Here is a 16750-nt window from a genome sequence, read left to right on the forward strand (position 1 = left end):
GGTTTTTCTAAAGAAATTTGAACTTTTTTTTTTCTCTCTCTCTCTCTCTCTTTTTTAATGAGTTAAGTTTTTGGATCTGTGGATTAGGTTCACTGAATTCTGCAGAGGTCAGGGGAGAGTAAGGAATGTTTGACAGTCTTTGTGCAGGAGGGAAATGGAGCCCTGGGAGGCTGACCCATTGCTGTGTACCAACACCTGGTGGGCCAATTGCAGGGGAAGGCAGAGGTCCAGCTTGTGAATATGAAAGAGTAAAGCACTGGGAAGACAGGCTAGCCAGACATACGTGGGTTAAAATTGCAGCCTGACTACTAACTAGGTGGATGAACTTGCACGAAATTCTTAAAAGTGATGAGCTTCAATTTTCATGTCTTTGTAGCATTGTGAGGATTAGCATGTAGTGCTTATTGAGTGCTTATTATATGTTGGCCACTATTCTAAGCATTTTGATTGTAATATTCCAATTAATTTTTACAAAAATCCTTTGAGGTATGAAGCAAATATTATTATTTAGATTATAAAGATGAGGGAACTAAGAGAAAAGACACCTGGCTATAGGTAACAAAGTTAGTGATGACAAAGTTAGAATTTTCACATAGGCCATTTGACCTGAAAGTCCATATTCTTAACTACTAGGATATAATTAGGTCACTTGACATATTGCCTGGCATATAATTAACATTTAATAAATGGGAGAATGCGATCTATATGTATATATTATTTACATATTTCAATATATGTCATTTATATTCAAGGTTTGTTTTTAGCAGTTTGAACAACAATCAGTAAACTTGGCTTAAAAACATTGACTCAGGGGCACCTGGGTGGCTCAGTCGTTAAGCGTCTGCCTTCGGCTCAGGTCATGATCCCAGGGTCCTGGGATCGAGCCCCACATTGGGCTCCCTGCAGGAAGCCTGCTTCTCCCTCTCCCACTCCCCCTGCTTGTGTTCCCTCTCTCACTATGTCTCTCTCTGTCAAATACATAAATAAGATCTTTAAGAAAAACATTGACTCAGTTTGAAAATTTCTTGTTGGAGCTTTAAAGTTGGCACACTGGTCACCGGTCACTGATTTAGGAAGATCTACTCCCCCTTCAGTATAAATTCAGAGTTGACCACCAATGCTCTAGAGTTGGTTCCAACATTGAATAGGGGTCTTTTCCCCCTCTGTTCCTAAAGACATGATTTTCTTTTATAGAAAGGGAAAATTAAACAAACTTATTTTTCATTTTTAATCTTATTCTGTTATCTTTAGCTTTGCTATAAATTGATATGATCTTATGATTCTTTTTTCTTAATGTATTTTGATTCCTATTTTTCCAATCCAACAGTTGACGTTTCAGCAGTTGAGTTTCTGTGCTCTAGATGCCACGAGGACACAATTCTAATTCAATGGCTACACAGTAGGAGACAGGGTCCTTTCTTCCATTACACTTGACACAAACCAATACATGCCTTCATCATTTCACACAAAGTCCCCGCGCAGTCCATTGTGAATGTCAAACTGTACAATTAACTATAAGCTCGTCTACATGTCATCTTTCTATAAACCCCATGCTGCTTACTCCTTATGTCCAGCCAGTTGTGTAAAGAAAAATTTATTTGAAAGCTTCAATATGGAATTTAAAGGATTGAATCAACTAGCTTTATTTTCAGATTTCAATTCAAGACAATTTCATTTTTTTTCTTTTGAACACCTTAAAATGTTCTTTGATTTTCAACAATATCTTCTAACATGCACATCTTCCTCTAGCTTCCCGCTGTTCCTCTTTCTAGATCCCCAGTCTTGCAATTGTTCTTCTACACTCACACACCCGGGACATGTCCTCACCACTGACCTCTCATCAATCTACCTTCCAATTGACCATCTCCAAAAATATTTCTGCTGACAAACTTCGCCCTGTGGTAATTCTTTGTATCATAAATATAGACTAAGTCTTCAAGGAGTTATTGATTATATACAGAGAGATGGTTTGTGAATTCTTGGACAAGCGTGTATGTAGATATTGATGACATGACATCACAGAAGTGTGTGAGCACGGGGTACTCTCAAGTCCTGACATTGCTACTCAGCTTGGGTTCTGTTTTTACATGAGTTGAAAAGTTGCTTTACAAACATCTGTACATGTTTCATATGTGTTTGTTTAGTTTCTCATGTTACCTTGTTTTGAGGAAGGAAATTTGAGTTTTAATTTTTTTCCATTTAATCCTGTCATCTGGTCTCCTCTAAAGTTCCTACTTAAATGTTTTCTGAGTTAATAAAACCATGTCAACAGTTCTTTATTCTTAAGTCAAATTCCTTATCATCCCTCGTAGTTATTTAAATTTTTTTAAATCTGATTTTTATTTTGCTTTTTCTACCCTATTTAATCCTTAATTAATGCCTGTGTATATAACCTATTTCAGGATCATATTTTTTTTAATAATTGTGTTTTTTTGTAAGTGCTTAATAAACCAACTAACTAATCAACCAACAAACAAATAAGTAAATAAAGAGTAATAAATTGACTGACTAAAAAGGGCCTTTGGGTAAGCAAAACCCAATTCTATTTTGGTATTCTTGAATGAGTTCACACGAGAAATTTAGATCCATGCAGTACATAAACTGAGTTTAGCAACCAAAGCCTGACATTCTGGCAATTTCACCAGACTTGTAAAAGCTGTTATTTTTGACTAACGAAATGAAATTTGCATTGATTACCTAAACAGACTGACATTCATTTGCGTGAATAAAAATCACATTGCTGTGATTTTTTAGATAAATCTACAGCAAGCACGTGAGCCAAATAACATGTTCATTGGAAAATAATTTCTGTGTGAAATTAATAAGTTCTTTTCCTCTTTTCAACATGGGCAATAGGAACTTTTTGGTTTTGCTTAAGTATTATCTATTCCAGCTTATACATTGTTTACTTTTCTTAATGGAATAATAACACCATGGCACGAATGCATTCTTTCCATGTGAGATAATTGCATAAATTAAGTTAGTCCAATACTTACACCTCGCCTGAGTTCAAAACAGTTTTTTTAATGTTTTGATTATAAGCAAGTAAATGAGCATATGTCCAATTACATTTTGGGTGCAATAGCTTTAGCCACCACATTTTGGCATTTTATTTTATTAGCTAAAAATTCACATATGGTTTCCATGTCTCCAAGCTGTCTTTAAGGATACAAGAATTGTATAACTTAACATTGTTTTCTTCCCTTCTCCCTCCGCAGCCCCCTCCCTATTTCTCACATATGCTCCCTCACTGAGGTACCTCTTTTCGTTTTAAGGATTATATGTGCAAATTGTGAAAACTGAAAAGTTTGCTGGTGCTTTGAAGGAATGATGAAAGAAATGCTTCCCACCCTAAAATTTTTACCTACGAAAAGAATCTGAAATGAATGCCACAATGTTTACTATAGAAACAGCAATATTAGTACACAAATACGTAAGGCTTACAATGATTGTTATTTAGCTGCTTCCTTCTTATGGGCCTTACTACAATCCCTTCCCTCTTCAGAACCCTCCCCAGCAGCATTGGAATGGGGAAGGGGGAAGCTGAACATCTTAAAGACGGAAATGTATAAGACATAGCCAACCTAGTGAAGGACAGGGATAAGGGAACACAAAGAAACATACTCAACCCCTTGTGGTTTCAACATTCCTCCCCATGTATCTGTGTTGCTGTTACAGTTAATGGTTTGGAAAACTGCAAGACTTGCATATTTGGGCCAAGAGTTAAAGACAACCTTTCTAAACAACCGACTAAAATTTGGTTACTTTTTAAGGCTGTTACTCTAGCATTTCAAGAGCCTTGGGGTAAATCAAATTTCTTTCTTTCAGTTGCCTTGCTTATATATTAGAAATGCTATTTCCAATTTCTGAAGAAAGTGGGAATTTTGAATATATTGTTGATTTGCAAAGATTTCTGAAACCTCATATACTTGCAGAACTAAATCAATATTAGACACTCTACAAGCTCAATATATATTTAATTAAAAAAGAAAAACAGTAAGATCCTGAAATAGTCAACTATGTTAAATATTGAACTAGGCACACTATAACAGTAGAACAGACCCCTGGTTTTCAAAAGTTTAACGTTAAAAGTTTCCACTATTTGCAGGCAACCTTTAAGAACCAGAACATGGAATGTTTCATCTTCCTTCCCACTCCCTAAAAGGAACAGATTTGATGCATGTAGTGTGCAGTTGAGATGACAAAAGGGTTTGAGCTTCACTGGTCACCCGGTACCTACTTGTCCAGCTGATTTTCTTCTCTTACATTTATAGGTAAAAATGTTTTTTCAGGTTATAGAAAATCTTTGTTTCTTTTGTGGAAAATAGATCACAAAAGAAAGCCAACTGCTTAATAAATGGCTTTAGTCTTTATTTATAAAATTATTTTTTTTAAGATTTTATTTATATATTTGACAAAGAGAGTGAGAAAGCACAAGCAGGGGGAGCTGCAGAGGGAGAGGGAGAAGCAGGCTACCCACCGAGCAGGGAGCCCGATGTGGGACTCGATCCCAGGACCCTGAAATCAGGACCTGAGCCAAAGGCAGATGCTTAACTGAGCCACTCAGGCACCCCTCTTTATAAAATTATTAACAATCTGAAGGGTTTTTTTTTTTCAATCACAATCTTTTGCATTTGAGTTGTGGGACATATTCCAATAATGGTATTTAGAATTTGGGCCTACCAAATTCTATATTTTGAGGCATCCTGACTTTTTGGAAGTCAGTTTTGCAACAAATTGCCAATCAAATTTAGAGTGTTACGTATTTGTAGTTGAATCAGAAATTTCAAGTTCCTTTTAATCTGGCAGAAATGTGTTTAAGACTGATTGTTCAATTGCAGTGTCCAGAACCTAACATTAATAGTACTCAACATAGAGGATATATCTGTTTTACAGAAGCCTAGTGACTTAACTGCTTTTATATCACATGATATAAAACTCACAGAAACTATGATGCTCTCAGATTGTGGTTAAGACATAAACTATTTCTAATCTGGCTAATCTTTATATCATCATTCCTTTTAATGCTATTTAGAGAGAAAATACACAACCTCATATGAATGTTGTCAGGAACGGTGATTATCATAATAATAATAGAAATAGCAGACACCATTTATGAAACACCTACCCTACCTGGTACTATGCTAAATGCATTTACATACATTATCTAGTTTAATGTGCCAAAAATAACCTTATCCCATGGTGTACATGAGAAAACAGAAGCTTAGAGAAATTGCCACTAATTTCCTCTGAGCCATACTACCCACAAAACCAAAGTTTTAGCCCAAATCCTTCTGTCCATGAAGGGGTTAATAGATTTCTTTAACAGCACAAATTGTATGGTAGTACTACACTTTTAATATTGAAAGCACGTGATTAAGAAATTATGTGAATTTGAAATTTTGAAGAATTTTATTGAAAAGCACTTTAAAAAGAAGCACCATTTTTCATTAAAATATTTGTAATAAATAATATATCTGAAGTACAAAATTCAAAAGTTATGAAAGATCATACAGTAAAAAGGAAATCTTTACTCTTACCTAGAATTTTATATTTTCCTCCTAAGAGGAAGCTAAAACCCCTGTTTCTTATTCCTCCTCATACATATATGTGTGCACAAATGTGTGTGCATGCTTGTCTGGACACGCGCACACACACACACACACACACACACTTTTCCTACCCAATCTCCAACAGTCTCTCTTTCCTTATAATGGAAGCTCATTCTGTTCTGGGTAAATATGTGCCCAGCTAAAACACAATATTTCCAAGATGTCTTGTGATTTGAGTGGCTATTTAATAGAGTTCTGGCCAATGAAAGGAGGGCAGATGCTGATAGGTCTTCGGGGAATGTTCTTTGGAAGGGTGTTGAATGTATAGTTCCACTTCTCTCTGCCTGAAATATCACTAAGATGTAAGAAAGGGGACAACCATCCACAATAAGTAAGTGGTAAGCCACACAGTGAAATTTTTTTTTAAAGATTTTATTTATTTATTTGAGAGAGAGAGCACACAAGCAGGGGGAGAGGCATAGGGAGAGGGAGAAGAAGGCTCCCCACTGAGCCAGCCAGGAGCCTGATGTGGGGCTCGATCCCAGGACCTGGAGACATGACCTGAGCCGAAGGCAGATGCCTGACCATCTGAGCCACCCATGCGGTCCCACACACAGTGAAAATTAATGAAAGAAAGCCTGGATGTTTGCAAGCATAAATGATATCAGTGTGGTAGCACCAGATGGCTTTTGTGTGAGAAAAATAAAATACCTAATTTGTACTGCATCCTTTTAACAGCAGTATAATATTCTACTTTGTGGATATGGTATAATTTATGTCTTGCCTCCCACTAAAGTCCAGTTAGGTTGTTTTAATGTTCCCATGAAAGGCACTTCTGCAGTAACTAGCAAGGTAATGTCATTCTGTGCATGAACATGTAGATTTGTGCAATAAATTCTTGGAAGCAGAATTGCTTGTTCAAAGGGCTGCACACATTTAATAAGTTCGGGTATTGTCAAATTGCTTGCCATAAGAATTGTTCCAGTTTATTGACATCAGTTCATGAAAAAGCAGGTTTCAGGGGCGCCTGGGTGGCTCAGTCGTTAAGGTCTGCCTTCGGCTCAGGTCATGGTCCCAGGGTCCTGGGATCGAGCCCCGCATCGGGCTCCCTGTTCCGTGGGAAGCCTGCTTCTCCCTCTCCCACCCTCTGCTTGTGATCCCTCTCTCACTGTGTCTCTCTCTGTCAAATAAATAAAATCTTTTAAAAAAAAAAAGAAAGAGAAAAGAAAAAGCAGGTTTCTCTACATTCTTACTAATGTGATAGAGCAAGCTTTGAGATTTTGTTTCCAAACTGAAAGGTAAAAGGCAGATCCTATATAGTTTTAATTTAAATTTCTGTCATTGTAAATAAGGTTGGAAATCTTTTTATTTGTTAAATAGTAATTTATTTCCCCTTATCCACAGCCTCTGACTTAATTTGCCCCACTTTCATTGCATTCATTTTTACCTAATTATTCAAAAGAATACTCACATGTGAGAAAAACAATTTCTTTATTTATTTTTAAAGATTTAATTATTTATTTATTTGAGAAAGAGAGTATGCGAGCTCATGGAGGGGCAGAGGGAGAAGGAGAGAAGCAGACTCCCTTCTGAGTGTGGACCCCCCGTCCCCCAACAAGGAGTTCTCCAGGCTTGATCTCACCACCTTGAGACCATGATCTGAGCCAAAATCAAGAGTCCCATGCTTAACTGCTGAGCCACCCAGGTGCCCCACAATTCCTTTATTTTTATATAATTTATAAATTCTTAGCTTTTAATCTGTATTTTACCTCTTAATTTTTTATTTAATCTATGCAGAATTCTTTTCCATTTATGCAGCTGAATTTGTCTTTTTCTTTTTTTAATGGCTTCTAGATTCACATCTGACTTGAAAAGGCCTTCTCCACTCGGATTATAAAAACATTTTCCTATGGACTTAAGTGTTTGAACCATTTTGGAATTCATTTTGATGTAGCATGTGAGGTAGGGATTCAACTTTACTTTCTCCTAGGTGTTTACCCAATTGTTCCAACATAGTTATTGGATAAACCCTTTCTCCTTACTAATTTGTAATGCCACCTTTGTATACCAAATGCATATCCATATCTGAGTCTATTTTTGGCCTTTTAGGTCTGTTCCATTAATCAATCTGTCTAGTCATGCGCCAGCATCACACTGTTTTAATTATTACAGCATTATAATGTGGTTTAACATTGGGCGTGGTCTCTCGTTATTTTCATTTTTCTGAATGGTTCCTCCTCCTCTTGCTTGTTTATCTTTCCACATGAACTTTAGAAACAGCTTGGCTGCTTCCAAAAATTATTCTTTTCTTATGAATTTAACATGAAAGTTACAAATTAATTAAGGAACAATATTCAAGATACTGTATCTCCCTCTTCGAAAGCATTACACACATTTCCACTTATTTAAATCTCATTTTGTTTCCTCAGTAGCATCTTATGATTTTTTTCTTACAGATCTTATGCATCTCCTGTTAATTTATTCTTCTATATGTCACTTTGGGTTGCTATTGTTGGTATTGTAAATGGAGTGTCCATTTTCTCTTTCACCATGCCACTGCAGCTGTCTAGCATGATTTCAGAATAGTAACATTTCCTCAACAAGCTTAACAAATGCATTTATTGCTTGTGAAGCTGTTTCATTCATTTTCCTAAATTTTTTAAAAGATTTTTATTTATTTATTTGGCAGAGAGAGAGAAAGACAGAGAGCACAAGCAGGGGGAGAGGTAGAGGGAGAGCAAGAAGCAGGGAGCCTGATGGGGGGCTCTATCCCAAGACCCCAGGATCTTGACCTGAGTCAAAGGCAGATGCTTAACTGAATGGGCCACCTAGGTGCCCCCATGTTCTTAAATTTTTTAAATAAACATATGATTAACAAATAATGATAATATTTTTCCTTTCCAATTGTTAAGTTTATTATTGTTTCCTTTTTTTCCAATTGCAGTGGCTTGAGTAGAAGTTCAAATTCAAATTAAGACTCTAATTTAATTACAAAAATATTAATATTCTCTCCCAATTTTGCTCTCTTCCCCCCTCCCCATCCCGAATGCTAGTAAATTTACCCTGACACAGCCTTCTTTTGGAAGAGCTTAACAATCCATAGCAAATGTATGTTAACTACAACTATTTTTTTGGTGGAAAACAAGGCAGTAAAGAAAGGTAAAAGTGGTGATGAGTTTATCTTGAAAACCAATGAAATTCGTAAATAATGAAAATATTTATAAGCCTTAGCTAACAATTCCACCTTTTTAAATATATTCATAGCAATAAAATTCAATGCAAAGAATAGCATTGCCTTGGAGTTTAGTGGAAAAAAAAATCCATTTGGAAAATTCCACACCCTAATCAAAATAAATGTTCACATTTCATAGTGCTTTATAAATATGTTCAGTATTTTTTTTTACTGGAATCAAACTTCAATTATTTAATAGGGGATGTCTTACATCTAAGGAACTGAAAAGTTTAAGATGACTAGATAACTTTCTGAAATTAGTGGACTTTCAATAGAATGGTCAAATGTTTAAGCCTCTCCATTATTTGTTGTATTCCGTGTTTGATTTTCATGAGAAACAGACAAACAAACAGATAAAAGAAATCATCACATCAGAAAAATAGAACATGTGAAATAATGAACTATATGAGATCAAAGATGATAAAGTCAGTTTACTGAGATGAATAGTTTACCTATTTCAAATGTTGATCTCAAAACTAATTTCATAGCAAATTCTTTCCTTAAAAAAAAAAAGAAAGAAAGAAAGAAACATGTCATGGCCAATAACTGCTGAAAAACTGTGGAGACTGGCACTTCCAAATGCTTGGCAGATTATTAAGCCAATTTTTATTGAGTCCACTCTAGTTGTTGGAGGGTCTGTGATTCCCAACTGTTTCACATCAGAGAATGAAAACAAGTAGGGCCCAGCCAAGACCACATTGGTGACTGCCAGCCCCTTTATATGCCAAACATGAAAGCAACAAGTCCAGATGCTTTGATCCTTGCATTTTTGGACTTAGCCCAAAGTTATAGAAAAAAGCACAACTCATGTTAGGACAACATACATTATAAGTAGAAATCAATCAATAGCACTGTGACCTTCAAACTCAGTAAATGTTTGGAGTTAGTTTCAGAGCATGTAATCTAAATTGGGGATTGGAAGTTGGAACCGGTCCTAAACTAACAAAAAAAAATGTATATTTTTTAAAAAATAGAGATTAAAGGAAGCAACAGATGAAGTTTTAATTTATATGTGTATGTGTGTGTGTGTGTGTGTATTTGGATATATTTATACATATATACTCATTGAGGAATGTATTCTATTTTAAAAGGCCCTAAATGGTATGGAAAAGAAAGCCACCACCACAATGAAAACCTCTTTTCCTGCATATAATTAAAAGAGAAACTACACTGTGGCAGGAAAATATATTGGAAGGAAATTATGAGCTTTCTCCCAATTTAGGGTAAGAGAATAATGAGATAATTTAAGAGGTGAGTCACTTGGTTGCTAGGACACTGTCCTGACTTGCGGCAGAGCTCCAGCCTGCCAACTTATGAAACAATTGGCCCTGGTCTTGGCAGGGTTGCAGGTCTAAATTCCCCAACACAGGTATATTGAACAACTGGCAATGGTAAAGCTGAGCTGAAGAGCTGATGGTCAATCTGAATTTGGGCACAAGTAAAAACTGTAGCTTCAACCCTAGTATTTTAAATCACTGCCTGTGGCCAGGGTAGTTACTTGAAAAAATCTTCTGGGACAGAAGAAATAACAGTGAAAAATCGCTTCATTTAGAGGGGTGGGATCTGGCACCAAGAAATAATTAAAAGTAATTTTGCATCTTTTATTTTTTTTAACTTTACAGTAATGATTTGATTGTATTGTCGCACGAGTTCTGTCTAGACGACATTGTCTTAAAACCTCACCATTTTGTATTGTAAAGCTTTAGAATTGTTCCTGGCACCAAACAGGCTGTTCTAGCACAAAAGCTAATTTGCAGTAATGCTGATAACGTTCAAGAACCTATCATTAGGATTTCTTTCTCTTTTTTCCACGTTTTTAAGCACACCCTTTCTTTGTCAGAAAAGTAAATTAGTGGTGGTGATAATACTTTGCAATCTCTACCAACATGTCAGAAAGGCAATGTACAGATGGTCTAACATTTTCAAAACCTTCCAGGAACTGGCTTCTCCAGTTCCTGGAAGATCTGGTCTCAGGCTGCAAAAACAACTTTTTTTCTTTTCATGCAGTATGAACTTACTCAAAATGCCTCAGAGCATCTCTAAGAGAGCTGGGTCAGGGAGGATGATCAAGCCATCGGTTTGACTGTGTTATCTGGATGTGTTCTGGATGTCGACATGCACAAGGCAGGGCCTATTAGAGTATCCAAATAAAATAAAAGTTAAGGCACGAGATCAGAAGGTGGTCTGTTTGTAAATGAACCCATTTACCAAGTCTGTGAACAGTCTGACTCAAAACTTAGAAATATTGACAACACCATGGACTCTATCTTTTGCACTGAGATTTTAGTCGTTGCTGGTTATTTCTTACAATGATTAATGCTCATATGTTTATATATATGAATTCAACAATTAATGCTCATGTCTTTATATATGTAATACATCCTCTCAGAAGAAATCTTCTTTTACTCTGAAGCAAATATCAACTAGGTATATTTCTAAATAGATGTATGAATGGTGAGTTGAAAAAAATATACATCTATTCATTTATCCACTCATTCTTTGTTGAGCCCTTATAACTCATGAAAGACTTTGTTGGATGCTGAAGGGGGTTTTAAAAAGTGGAAAAGAGTATGCTACGGTAGAAGGGTCACTGGCTTTGAAGTAAAAATATTTAGTTGTATCCTGGCTTCATTTATCAAGGATATGACCTTGACGAAATCACTTATTCTCCTTGTACTTCAATTTCATCATTTTGAAAATCGAAATAAGGCCACTATTCTGCCCTACTCTGGTTTTGAGGATATGAAAGACAATATTAAATAGATGATAATCCTTTGTAAATTATAGGCATGAGGCCAACATAGGTTTTATAAGGGGAGGATGTTTTTCCTACTCCAAAGGAGCTTCTCATCTATTTCTGGAGACAAGGTATCTTTACATAAAATGATTTGGCCCTAATTAAAGGAAGTTTTTTAATTAGCCACGATGATTAACAAAAAAGTAACTGCTTTAATAGTTGATTTTCAGCAGACTGGGATAGGAAGAAGAGCCTTTGAAATTTGAGACTTGAGATGACCCCAAAGGATGGGTACAATTGCACTGAGCCAAGAAAAAGAGAAAATGCACATAGTTAGTGAACCATGATATGAAAGTACAAATATACAGCAAATATTCATTTGGCTGATCACTTATTCACTCAAAAACATTTGTTTAGTGTGAAGGGAACAGTTTGGCTGAAATTCTTTTGGAGAAGGTCAGAGAGAAAATGTAGAGCTTCTGCTTCTTTCTGATATGCTATAAATAATTGTAAAAGCTGAGGCAACTGTGTCCTATTAGAGATGGGACAAGTAAAAGATGTATATCTGAGAGGAGAGAATATAAGACAGGCTAACAGGAAATCTCTGTTCCAATTTCTCTAGCCCTAGCTTGCCAAGTGGGGAAGTGACACTCAGGCCAAAATATAGTGATATATTTTTGGAACAATTCCTGGCTTAGTCCTGGTTTGGAATAACCATGGAGGGGTATTTTGGATAGTGTATCTGGTCTACTTTGTGTTGGCACCTCTGATGTTGTTCTGAAGCTAGGTGAGCCACTCTGTCTTGTCAGAATGCAGGCAACTCTGGATGCCAGGCAGATGGCCAGGAACACCAAGAAAGGCCTGAAGGAGGGTCAGAGGTGGAGGAGGGAAAAAGGAGAGCATTCACTCCCATTTCCAGCTGGAGTATGTACAAGAAGTGCTGGTAATATATGCCCTAGATTTACAGTCCAACAAGAGTCTAAATGAAAGACAGTGGGTTGCATCCAGTGACTGGGTTGGCCATGAACTTCCTGGATGGGTTCATTGAAGTGACAAGAAGTGACAGGGACAAAAAAGATATGTAATGTAAATAAAACAAAACAAAACAAGAAAAACAAACAAATGCAGCCTCAGAATGAAACCTATCTGGAGACATGTAATGATCTGTCGTCTCAACTCTGCCATGGTATCTCCTCTTTTTCTTCTTCCTTTCTCTGCCTCCACTTTCTCCCGCAAAATTCTTCGTCTTCTTCTTTTCTCTCTTACCTTTTTTGATTTTTTAGCAACCACTTCTCTGACAGAATTTCAACGTCGGCATTGGATGTCAGAACCTCTTGCAAATTATTCTTGCAAAAAATTTTTTAATTGAACAAGCTGAATATTTGGGAGTTTATATCAGGCATTTTAATAGTCTGGCAATGGTGAGCTACAGTAGATGAACCATTCCACGAAAAAAAAAGAAAAGAAAAACTGGACAACACACAACATGCATATACACACAAATATATCTTTCTATCTCTCTCTAGGTAGATAGATGATAGATGATAGATAGATGATAGATACATAGATAGATAAATTTTTGCATTTAGGAATTGGATAGCTATTAAGGCAATAAGGATAAAAAATTCAAAATTATTTCCAAGATGAAAGAAGTGCAAAAAAAAGGAAGTGCAGAGGGGTAAAAAGATGAGTCCAATGTCCTGGATGATTTTTCTCACTGTATACTGATCACAAGAAGCTAAGAGATGGAGAGGCTGAATAGACTGGAAAGAGTGGGTAGCAAAAATTGGAGTTTTAGGCTTACCAACAAGGAGTGCTAGAAAAGATCTCTGGCTGTTAGTTGGGGCACCCCAGAGGACCACCTTTAGGTGTCGTGGTAAATTGGAATTAGATTGGCCTTGGCATGACTACTCATCTAATAGGATTAAAATGACCTGTTCCTACCTTAACTGCCTGCAAGATCATATGACCCAAAAATAAGGGGGAAAAAAAAAAGACAAGAGGAATAAACTCCAAAAAAATCCAGATATAATAGTTATCAAGCACAAACTTTAAAATAACCATAATTAATACATTCAAAAAATTATACAATACAATAAGAGAATTTCATCATAGAATTAAAAACCAAAAATAATAAATTATAAATTCTAGAAGTGAAAAATACAAAAATTGCAATTAAAACACAATAGAGGAGGTTAGTATCTAATTTGACACAGCTGAGATGGGGACTACTGAACTGGAAGACAGATCAGAAAAAGAAAATTATATCCAGACTAAAGCATGAAGAGAAAAAAGTTTTAAAAAACAAAAAAAGAGGGGTGCCTGGGTGGCTCAATCAGTTAAGCCTCTGACTCTTGATTTCGGCTTAGGTCATGATCTCAGGTCGTGGGATCAAGCCCCATGTTGGGCTCTGCTCTCAGCACAGAGTTTCCTTGTTCCTCTTCCCCCATCCTCTCTCTCAAATAAATAAATAAAATCTTTTAAAAAAAGAACAGCAACAACAAAATCCAGAGACAGAAAATAACATAAAAGACATTTAAGACATGGTAGAGTGAGGAAATTATCATAGCTGTAATTGGAGTCCTAGAAAGGAAGAAAAGAGAATTTTCTAAATCCTAACAAAAATGTCTCTAAGCAGAGTCAAAAGTACTATGAACTCCAAACACAATAATTACAGAAAATACAACACGTAGGACCATCACAGTGAAACTTCAAAACAAAACAAAGAGAACATTTTAAGGTAATCCAAATTAGCAAAAATAGCACTGATGGCCAATGAAGGTTGGAAGCCAAAGGAATGGTATTTTCAAAGTGTAGTAACACTGTAACTATCAAAACTTGTGAAATGCAACAGCTAAAGCCCCACTTCGAAGAAAATACATACCCTCAATTACATATATTAAGAAAGAAGAAAGGTTGAAAAATTAATGTCTAAATGTCAACTCAAAAAGATTAATTAAAAAAAGAAAGTAGAAGAAATCATAATATAATAGCAGAAATTAATGAAATAGACACAAACATGCAACGGAGAAATTCAACAGAAGCAGAAATTATTTTTAAAAATAGTAATAAGAGTTAGTAATAATAAAACAACACTGATCAGTCAGGGGGGCATTAATTACCAATGTTGGGAATGAAAATGGTAAGTCATACAATAATTAATAGTAAGAAGAATAAAAGCATATGTCAATAAATGGACAAATGTCTAGAAAAGACTTCACACAATAGGGTTCTAAATTATTAGCTTGGCATTAAATTACCCTAAAGAATTGATTTAGATCATACTTTTTGTGGATCTAAAAGAAATTTCTTTTAGGACTATTCAGAATATAATTCTAGTCATTTCTTGCCCTTCATATTGACAAGGACAGGCCATTCGGACATCCTTGAACAGCTGTTGTACAGAATTATCCCTTATGGTTTGTTCTGAAATTATGTATGGGGAGTTTGTAGAGGGTGAGACCATAGATTGATAGAAAAAATGAACCTTGGGTTGGATGATGACATGGTGAAGGAGAGGATAAAAAAGAGGGGAGCAAAGGTCCTACATCATCCCAACATTTCAAAGAATTACTTAGCATATATGTCAGGTCTTTGCTGAAGTCCAGCAGGTCAAAGTGCTCCAGTTTCCCTCTCCATGTGTCTGAATATATTTTCAAAGAATGAAAATTTGGTGTGCAATATATTCCTTCCTGCAGTCTTCTTAATCTTCTCCCTTTTCTCTACTTCTTCCCTCTCTTTGTATGAAAGGCTTTCCCAACCTCTATCTTCAGCCATGTCTCCTCACATTAAACACAATCATTTTGCTATATCATTCATCATGGATGACCCTCAAATCTCTGGAAGTTTGGCTTTATTGAACTCAAGACACAGATCAAATCATAACACTCTCTCCTCATCCCAGTGACAAAGGTCCTCAATCCATGACTCAGACAATTCTGACACTCAACTTCAAACTACCATTCAGGTTTTCACTAACATTGCCCCCTCTATCCCCAACTTACAACCAAAAAGCCCCACTGTCTTGTCTCAATGGCATCTGTACCAGTCTAGGAACATTCTCTGTATGCTTCAGTTCACTCTCCCACTCTCATCTCCCAGAAATGCCTTGGAATTTCCCCTGGCTTGACCTCTTACCTTCTTACTCATCTTTCAAGGTCTAGCTCAGATTCCATCTTATCTGAGAACACTTCTTGTATTACTACCCTATTCTCCCCTTCTCTACAGTCCCACAATATTTTCAGCCTTGTTAGATAACTACTCACTCATACCATTTTTAGTTTTTGTAATTGAGTTATTTAAATCACTTTTTCTACTGGATGATAATGGTGGGGACCATTTTTTAGTCACCCTTTTTCCTCAACTCTTAGGCCATAGTTTATACAATGTAATTAATGGAATCTTTTTGACTTTTAAGTTTTTACTCTGAACATTTGCTCATTTTGCTCATGCACATCCCTATGCCTAAACTGCCCCTCTTTCCTGGAAAAAATCCCGCTTATTCTTTAATATCTAACTCTTGTATCATTTCCATAATGAGTTGTCCCCATCACCACATAGAGTTAAGTTCATAATTCTATATGTAAAACATACTCTTCTGTTAGAACATCTAAGAAGTATTTCCCACAAAGATGTGCTCTATTTGGCACTGTTTGTGATGAAAATTGAATTGTATGTACATATGTTTAGTATCATCTTGAAGCATATTTTTAGGCACCTTTGACTACCTGGGATTTTTTATGTATTTAATTAATTTCGGCTAAATGTGGGGGGCACCTGGGTGGCTCAGTCGTTAAGCCTCTGCCTTCAGCTCAGGTCATGATCCCAGGGTCCTGGGATCCCCGCATCAGGTTCCCTGCTCAGCGGGAAGCCTGCTTCTCCCTCCCCCACTCCCCCTGCTTGTGTTCCCTCTCTCGCTGTGTCTCTCTCTGTCAAATAAATAAATAAAATCTTTAAAAAAATTTTTTTCAGCTAAATGTGGCAACCAGACTGCTAGAAAAATACATATTCCTATTAATATGAGTGTCCTAGAATAGAGTTTGAGGGCAGAGGCAGTTTCCATAAAACTGCAAGGTCAAAGGGAAGGTATAAAAGCATGGTGCCAAGAACCTCAATCAATGGTTCAGCAAGATTGCTTTAGCTCAAGGTTAACTGTGTTTTGGGGGTAACTCTGAGAGTGTATCAGACTTCTAATCTGATCCATGTGGTTACACCATGGGAACAGCACTC

General features: G+C 36.3%; 1 long non-coding RNA gene across 1 annotated transcript in view; it reads left to right on the plus strand.

Moving 5' to 3' along the window:
- LOC118006022 overlaps positions 1-16750 on the plus strand; it is a 48398-nt gene that overhangs the window by 21177 nt on the left and 10471 nt on the right. The window contains exon 2 of the long non-coding RNA XR_004677918.1: positions 7407-7514. This is a non-coding gene — a long non-coding RNA (uncharacterized LOC118006022). The remainder of the gene's footprint in view (positions 1-7406; positions 7515-16750) is intronic.

This window comes from Mirounga leonina, unplaced genomic scaffold (assembly GCF_011800145.1).
Source record: "Mirounga leonina isolate KUSES-001 unplaced genomic scaffold, KU_Mleo_1.0 Mir_115, whole genome shotgun sequence".
Taxonomy (NCBI): domain Eukaryota; kingdom Metazoa; phylum Chordata; class Mammalia; order Carnivora; family Phocidae; genus Mirounga; species Mirounga leonina.